The sequence below is a fragment of the Callospermophilus lateralis genome, unplaced genomic scaffold (assembly GCF_048772815.1).
Source record: "Callospermophilus lateralis isolate mCalLat2 unplaced genomic scaffold, mCalLat2.hap1 Scaffold_6373, whole genome shotgun sequence".
NCBI lineage: Eukaryota > Metazoa > Chordata > Mammalia > Rodentia > Sciuridae > Callospermophilus > Callospermophilus lateralis.
The window spans coordinates 65,466-74,595 of NW_027514753.1; the positions used below are offsets into that span (position 1 = coordinate 65,466).

Below are 9,130 nucleotides of genomic sequence, written 5' to 3' on the forward strand. Positions count from 1 at the left end.
CTTTTGTCTAAAGAAAACACAGAGACCAAGCTAGAATTTCATAGGACCAAGCCCATGGGGAAAGGGCTGAGAAAGGATGCAGGTTTGGGGTTTGGGGAGGGAATACTGAGGAGATAGCTCTGGCTGTCTCCCTATTCATGGCTGTACCTACTCCCTTTCTTGCAGTTTTGGAGAGAATACAGGTATGGGGGGAAGGCTGCAAAAGGGGTGGGGGGAGGCTTTCTTTTCGCCCCAGTGGTATCTGAAGAGCCAAAGTGGGCAGCAGGCCAGAAGCTGACTCTCTTGCCTAGCTGACTCACAGTTTTTATTATTTGATTGCTTGTTTTCTTTTGTCTGACTATACCTACCCTCAATTTTGCCTAAACACACACACTGGCTTATTAATTTAGCAGGCATATGCTGAATACCCACCAGTGACAAGAGTAAGATATGACCCTGTGCTCATTGTTCACAGACCTAGAAAGGGAGATGGACACTTAAAGAGTTAGTAAAAAAGATGAAAAGTGCCAAAACAAGTAGGACTGTCTGTGAATGTATTAATCATACCTTTATATTCTGCTTTTTGTTGTTATTGTTGTAGTTTTTAAATAAGGGACTGCTTCTTTGGGGTTAGCCAATTCCTAAAGATAGTAAAAAACTGCCCAAGTCACACCTCTTATATGCATACCAACCACTCCAGGGGGCCTACACTTCTAACCTCTTCTTTTAGCAAGCTCTTAGTGTTCCCTTTACCTAATTGTCCCAGGGCCAGGTACCAGATTGCAAGAGACATTCCTAAATGCTGCAGCCTGTTGGAGTTAGCCAAACCAAACAATTCAAAATTTATGCCCCTTTACCCAGTCCTTCACTTGGAAACCACAATAAAGGCTCTGACCTTGTTTTCTGACTGACCTGGTATTTCCCTGTGTGCTCCCCATTCACAGCCTGCAGTGCCTTCTGTTTGTAGGGATCAGTGGCATAAGTCCCTTCTTCCTTCATGACAGTACTTTCTTTGTCTATGTGATTTAACACACATTTCAAACAATCCTGGGGTTGGGTATGATGTTGCATACCAGTAATCCCAGCAGTTCAGTAGGCTGAGACAGGAAGATAACAAGTTCAAAGCCACCTCAGCAATTTAGCAAGGCCCTGTCTCAAAATGAAAAATTAAAAAAAAGGCTGGGGATGTATGATGTACTCAATGATTAAGTGCCCTTGGGCTCAATCCATGGTGTCAAAACAAACAAGGAAAAAAAAAAAAAAAAAAACAACCACCACCATTTCTGGTTACACTTAAAACAGTGAATACCTATATCTCCCCTACTATTTTGTTTAGTATAAACAAACACAACTAGATAAGAGTTTGTTCCCCACATGGGTTCTGTTTTATCATTCTCAGAGCAAAGAGTCTACTTATTTGTTTATGAACTATCTTAGTATTCCTGGGATGCTAAAATAATAAATAACAAATTTATTCCTCACAGTTCTGGGGACTGGAAAATGTAAGGTCATGGTACCAGCTTTCCTGATTCATAAATAACTTCCTGCTGTGTCCTCACTTGCTGAAAGGGGCAGATAAGCCCCCTTGGCTTGTTTTGAAGAACACTATCCCATTTTTAAAGATAGTAATCGCTGGCAATAGGCATGCACTGTATACAGGAATATAGGGCTCTGCCCTCATGACTTCTTCATCTCCCATAGGTCCCACTTCCTGATGCCATCACCTTGGAGGCTTAGAAATTCAACATATGAATTTGGGGGTTGGGAGTAGGAATACAAATATTCAGACCATAGTAAGAATTTTTGTTTAAGAAACTGGGTGGGGGCCTGGGGCTGTAGCTCAGTGGTAGAGCACTTGCCTCACACGTGTGAGGCACTGGATTTGATCCTCAGCACCACATTAAAAAATAAATTCATAAACAAAAATATTGTGTCCATCTACAACTGAAAAAAAAAAAAAAAAGAAAGAAAGAAAGAAAGAGGGGCTGGGGATGTGGCTCAAGTGGTAGCGTGCTCACCTGGCATGCGCGCTCCCCTGGGTTCGATCCTCAGCACCACATACAAATAAAGATGTTGTGTCCGACGGAAAAAAAACTATAAAATAGATATCAAAAAATTCTCTCTCTCTCTCTCTCTCTTTAAAAAAAGAAAGAAAGAAACTGGGTGGGATTTGGAGGCGGTTGCTGGGGAAGTTTGAGGAATTAGGAATATCCTATATGTAACGAATTCTTAGTAAGTTTCAAACAAAAACCAGGTAGTCTGACAACTTCTGAATATCAAAGAAAACTATCCATTTCTAGAACTTCAATTGCCAGGCTCCTCTGTGTTTGCAAAGTATCTTTACAGTTAATCTGTCATTACTCACATTACTGATAATAGTTGAGAGATGCTATAAGACTCACTTGGCTTGAAATACCTTGGCCAATAACCTGGGTTTCCTCCCACTCTATTTGGTATAAAATGCCTAGTAATAGCCTCGATCAAAGGGTAATTTAAGTTATCTGGCAGGGGAGAAATGTCTCTCTTTGATGATTTGCAGCTGTTGGAGATTTCTAGTAACTAGCTTGTCATAGAAATTTGGGGATGTTTCTCAAGAAATATCAGCTTAGAGGGCTGGGGTTGTGGCTCAGTGGTAAAGCGCTCACCTAGCATGCAGAAGGCACTGGGTTCCATCTTCAGCACTACATAAGTGTAAAATGAAGATATTGTGTCCACCTAAAACTAAGAAATAAACATTTTTTTTTAAAAAAGAAATATCAGCTTAGGGTTTAATTCTGCTAATTCTGGGTATTCTTAGATGACCCCTAAAGCTCAAGTGTTGAAGAGTTGGTCCCCAATGCAGCAGTGTTCAAAGATGGGGGTCTTTGAGAACTGATTAAATCACCAGGGCTCTGACTTCAACAATGCATTCATTCATTTATGGTTCAGAGTTTACTGGGTTTTGAGTGAGAGGCTTTGTTATAAAAGCAAATTCTCCTTTGCTTCCTAGGCACCACGAAGTCAATAGCTTTGGTCTACCACATGCTCCCTCGGTGATGTTCTGCCTCACTATAGGCCTAAAAGCAACAGAATCAGCTAATCATGGAATGAAACCTCTGAAACTATAACCCAAATATAAATCTTTTCTCCTTACTAGTTGTATATCTTAAGTATTTTGTCAGTGACACAAAGCTGATCAAAAAACTGAATTCCAATCTTTTCCTTGGACATATTGCCACAAATCAGTTTGGATAATCACTTTGGCAGACACTGAGACTGACTGGGGCAGGATAGGTGTTCAATAAAATTTATTGCATATTCAGTTGAATGAATAGAAGCTTTACTGCATCAGTTCCAGCTGTGATTTGCATAGAACAGGGACCAACTCTAGTTATACAAAGCAAATAGAGAAATTCCTGGAAGGGTATCAGGAGTTCATAGAATTAAGGCAGTTATCTGGCGTGCGGCAAATTGCAGAATCAAGGCAGTTCCAGGGAGCTGGCACAAATCCACAGGTTCATGAATAATCTGGCCCTAGAATTGCCATTAGCCCCACCTCCAGCATCCCTTCTGATCCAAGATTCAAATTCCTGGGACTTTAATGGTCTAAATTACCTGTTTGAAATAATTAACCCAAAGGAGATAAAAGAAGGGTCTTCAACTCCCAAGATGGGAGGCTGCAATGGAAGACACATACTAAGAATTGTTCCAATAAAGCCTTCACACAATAAGAAAAATTTCAAAAAAGAATATGGTGGTAATAGAAGAGGGGAATTAGATATTGCACTGTGAAGAAAAACAATAGTCATTCACATTGATACTAAAAGAGAGATGGGCTGGGTGGGGGGGTGGTTACTGGTAAAGGAGGAAATACAAGGGTGTAGTTTCAGAAGAAGGAGAAAGTGACCATCACAGTCCTCATGTAACTGGCCAGACAGCTATAAGAACCTGGACAATGGGGAACAGAAAATAGGTATTTCATGGAGTTGCCAGGCTAACATAGGAGCTGAACAAATATTTGTTCATTGAATTCACAACAAAATGGAAACCTAAAACATGCTATTTAGATACAAGGAACTGAGTTTCCTTCTGTTAGCTCAGTGGGGAATGTGTCCCCATAGACAGTGACTCATCCTTAGAACCAGTTGAGACTTCCCATTTACTCTTAGGGCCTTATCAAAGATACTGGGTTATCTTCTGCCTTCTGTGTCAGAAGCATGGGGTCTCCATGAAGTTAGCCTTGGGCTTTCCCAGACTTCAGCTACACTGGAATGACTGCTTTCATGCTCCCAAGAGACATGCTTCTCTTTCTGGGATTTCAGATAAAGAATCAGCCCTTAACCAGGTGAATGAGAAGTAATACTCCATTTATGCATGTTGTGTCAAAATGCATTCTACTGTCATGTTGAATAGAACAAATTAAAAAAAAAAAAAGAATCAGCCCTTAATTCCTAGCAATTATTTATCTCTTTTTCTATAAGAATCTCTTTTCTAGCCAATCGCAGTGGTGCACAGCCAGTAAGCCCAGTGGCTCGGGAGTCTGAGACAGGAGGATTGTGAGTTCAAAGCCAGCCTCAGCAATGGCGAGGTGCTAAGCAACTCGTGAGACCCTGTCTCTAAAGAAAATACAAAAAAGGGCTGGGGATGTGACTCTGTGGTCAAGTGCCCTGAGTTCAATCCACAGCCCCCCCCTCAAAAAAAGAATCTTCTCTGCTGCATGCTGCCCAGTCATCTGGCCCAGCTGATGGTGACCTGTGGACCCTCTGACAGAAGAGTCACCTGGCCCTCGAATGCACCATGTCTGGTTCCTCCAGCGTTGACACTATGAAGGAGGTGGTTCAGCAGCTCTGGCTGGAGGCCGGACTCAACCACATGAAGGTTTCCCAGGCAGTTGCAGACTTGAAAAAATTTTGTCTGCAGAATGCTCACCATGATCCCCTACTGACTGGAGTATCTTCATGTACAAGTTCCTTCAGACCCCAGAAAGTCTATTCCTTTTTGTAGTCATCTTTCTGAGGTTTCCCAAACCCACTGCTCAAGAACCAGTGAATATTCAAGAGAGCTTAATTTGAAGCCTGTACAAAAAATTTCCCTGTAACACATGTACCATAATATAATCTTCTACTTTTGTCAATCCTTAACATCTACCTCTCTGAATTTTCATGAATTTCTATTTCACAAGGGTAATTATTTTATATACACGGGCAGCAACATACAATAAAATATTTATTAATTTTTAGTACCGGGGATTGAACTCAAGGGCATTCAACCACTGAGCCACATCCCCAGCCCTATTTTGTGTTTTATTTAGAGACAGGATCTCACTGAGTTGTTTAGTGCCTTGCTTTTGCTGAGGCTGGCTTTGAACTCTCGATTCTCTTGTCTCAGTCTCCCAGGCTGCTAGGATTACAGGCACGTGCCACTGCACCTGGCTCAAAATACTTGGTATGAAAAAAAACAAAAAAGAAAAAACTTTCTTCTTCCTCTTGCAGAGAAGCCACATAACCCAGATATTGAATCCTGGTGTACTATAAATCTGGATTTCAATCTTAGGTCTTTCCCATATTTGCTGGTTGTCTCATCTTGTTGAATATGACCAGTGCCAGTTCATTACTCTGCGAAACTCCTGTCCTACAGGAATTTTGAGTGAAAATATACTTAAAGTTCCAGACACATAAAATACTGTATTTCTCATGATACCCAGCCATTAGGTCGTGTCCAAAAGATAGACCTATTAAAAATAATGCTCAAGGGCTGGGGATGTACCTCAGTGATAAATTGGTTGCTTGCATGAGGCCCTGGGTTCAATTCCCAGCATTGAAAACAAAAAGAAAAGTTCAAGATACCACCTCCCCTCACCCAAAAAGAATATGTTAGACAGGTGTGGTGGCACCTGTGGTCCCAGTGGCTTTGGAGGATGAGGCAGGAGAACTGTGGGTTCAAAGCCAGCCTTAGCAACTTAGTGAGGCCTTAAGAAACTCAGTGAGACTCTGTCTCTAAATAAAATACAAAAACATGCTGGGGATGTTGCTCAGTGGCTAAGCACGCCTGGGTTCAATTCCCAGTACCAAAAAAAAAAAGAATATGTTAGTTGGAACATGAGACTGATCAAATTATGTGCATGCAAGAATATGGTATAATGAATCCCAGTATTATGTATAATTTTACTAATAAAAATAAATAAATAGATTCCAATTTTTTACTTGGGGGAAAAAAAGCAATGTATTAGCTTATCAACAACCCCAGAGTAAATCTATAAATCCGATGGCTGGCATCATAAGCGTATCTGGTGGGTACAAATAATCATTTTCTAGAAACCCATTATTTTGTCATACAGCAACATTTCATTAGGTACTATCAGAGCTTGAATAAAATTTCCCAGTAAAATCTCTCCATTCTGGTCCAACGGTGTCATTGAGTGATGGAGCAATTGCCTAGCTCATGTGAGGCTCTGGGTTTGATCCAGAGCACAGGGATCTCCCAAATCCTTTAAAGAAACAAGTGGTTCGGAACACAAAGATGTTTGTTAGATAGAAGGAAGGTCACCACAGTGTAAAAGTAAAGTGTAAAGTTTGAAATTACTACAGAGAATTAAATAAATTATAATATAAATTATAATAATTTTGTTATAGATTTTTATGTAGCCGTCGTTAAGAGATCCTGCAGAAATATATTTACTCACAAGTGGCTTTCTGAGGTAGTAGCATGCAGTGAGAGTGGTCTGTCAGAGATTCCACCACGGGTATGGTCGGGCCAAAAGCACAGAAGGCAATGGTGTAGCCCATCAACCTCTTCTTCAGATGCTTGCAAAATAGGTGCCAATTTCAGGGGTGGTTCTATGAGCAAATGAATATAATGATAAGGGCTGTATCATTGGTTTTGATGAGTACATGAGCTTTGTATCAGATGATGAGAACAGATTTATTTTAAAACAGTCAAGAAAACAACTGGGTTGGATCATGCTAAAAGAAGATAATATTGGGCTAGGTACAGTGGCGCCTGCCTGTAATCCCTGCAGCTTGGGAGGCTAAGACAGGAGGATCTCAGATTCAAAGCCAGCCTCAGTAAAAGCAAGGTGCTAAGCAACTCAGTGAGATCCTGTCTCTAAAATAAAATACCAAATAGGTCTGGGGATATGGCTCAGTGGTCAAGTGTCATGAGTTCAATCCCCAGTACCCCCCCGCCGCGCCAGAAAAAGAGATAATATTATTCTGTCACAAAGTGTCTCCAACTAGAAATGATAACTGAAAGGCTGGGACTGTAGCTCAGTGGTAGAGCACCCGTATCACACATGTGAGGCACCGGGTTTGATCCTCAGTACCACATAAAAATAATTAAAGATATTGTGTCCAACTACAACTAAATATATATATATATATATATATATATATATATATATATATATATATATATATTCGGGGGAAACATTTTTTTCATATTGTTTTTGTTACCTTTTTGTTATTATCAGATGACAATGCTGTGGGGTTGATTTTATTTTGAAAAGTTCTGGGCCAGGACAGTGGCACATGCCTAAACTCAGGAGGCTGAGACAAGACTATCACAAGTTGAAGGCTAGCCTTAGCAACTTAGCAAGACCCTGACTTAATAAAAAGTAGAAAGAGTCTGGGATGTAGCTCAGTGATGTGTCCCTTGCCTAGGATACAATAGGTCTGGGGTTCAATCCCCAGTACCACACACATATACATATAAAGGCTGGGGATATAGCTCAGGAATAGAGTGCTTACTTAGCATGTGTGAGGCCTTGGTTTTGATCTCTAGCACTGCACGCGCGCACATGCATACACACACACACACACACACACACACAGGTTTATATTTAGTTACATAGAAAGGTATTCTATATAAATAAATTATAAAATTATATCGGGGAGGTGGCTGGGGTTGTGGCTAAGTAGTAGAGGGTACGCCTTGCACATGTGAGGCACTGGGTTTGATCCTCAGCACCACATAAAAAAATAAAAATAAAGGTATTGTGTCCATCTACAACAACAACAACAACAAAATTTAAAAAATTAAATAACATTATATGCAATCTTTTTTCTTCGCAGTATTGGAGATTGAACTCAGGAGTGCTCTATCAGTGAGCTACATCCCCAGCCCTTTTTGTTTTGAGACTGGGTCTCAATCAATTCCTGAGCCTGGCCTGGAACTTGGGATCCTCCTGCCTCAGCCTCTTGAGTCGCTGGGATTACAGTTGTGTATTACCATGCCCAGCTGTGATCCCAGTTTTATCATGTATATGTATGATTTTTTAATATAATTTAATCCTCTGGGATTATAGGCATGCACTATTGTGCTCATTTATTTATTTTATTTTACTGTAGTGTCGAGAGTCAAACCCAGTGCCTCACACATGGCAGGCAAGTGCTCAACCACTGAGCTACAACTTCAGCCCCAAATGTATGATATTTAAGGGGATATATAATAAATATTATCAGTGCTTACCTAATTCTCCCACAATTATATGTACATAAATCAGGGGGAAATGATCATTGCATCCTTTTTGCCTTGATATTAGCCTCTTCAAGGACCCCATTTTTTGGTACAGGGGATTGAAATAGGGACTTTCACATTTTAGGCAAGTGCTCTACTAATGAGCACCATACCCAGCCAATCCCCCTTGTTTTTAGACAGGGTCCCCCTGAGTTGCCTAAGCTGGCATCAAATTTGCCATCTTCCTGCCTCAGCCTCTTGAGTAGTGGGGATGAGGAGACATGTCCTGCAGTGATTGGCTGAGACTAGATTTTTCAAAAAATTTTTTCTCAAGGATATCTCTTAAGAAGATACAGGAACAAAACTGTGTCCAGAAAAACAATTTACAATGTATATTGAAGGCAGACTTGAAAATAATTTTTTTTTCATACACATAACAAAAAAAAAAGGAGGTATGAAAGAGAAACCAATGTACCTGATTGGTTTTACTTTTTTCTTTTCTTCTTTTTTTAAAGCAATATGATGATCTCCCCTCACTGACTTCTTTGCAGAGTCTGGAGCCTTTTCCTTTGTTCTCACTCACTGAAGGGTGAGATACATACCTCACCAGCTCACAGCAATTATCCTGATAGCTTTAGGATCGAGTTTTCTGGATATCTCAAAATTGAGCAAAGGGCACACGATAATGAATACTAATATGTTCCTGAAAAGATATCCT

The 9,130-nt window shown here is 40.4% G+C and overlaps 1 pseudogene; it reads left to right on the forward strand.

The window, feature by feature from the left end:
• The first annotated feature begins 4,755 nt into the window (after positions 1-4,755).
• Positions 4,756-4,962, forward strand: LOC143640811 (guanine nucleotide-binding protein G(I)/G(S)/G(O) subunit gamma-5 pseudogene; annotated as a pseudogene).
• The last annotated feature ends 4,168 nt before the right edge of the window (positions 4,963-9,130 follow it).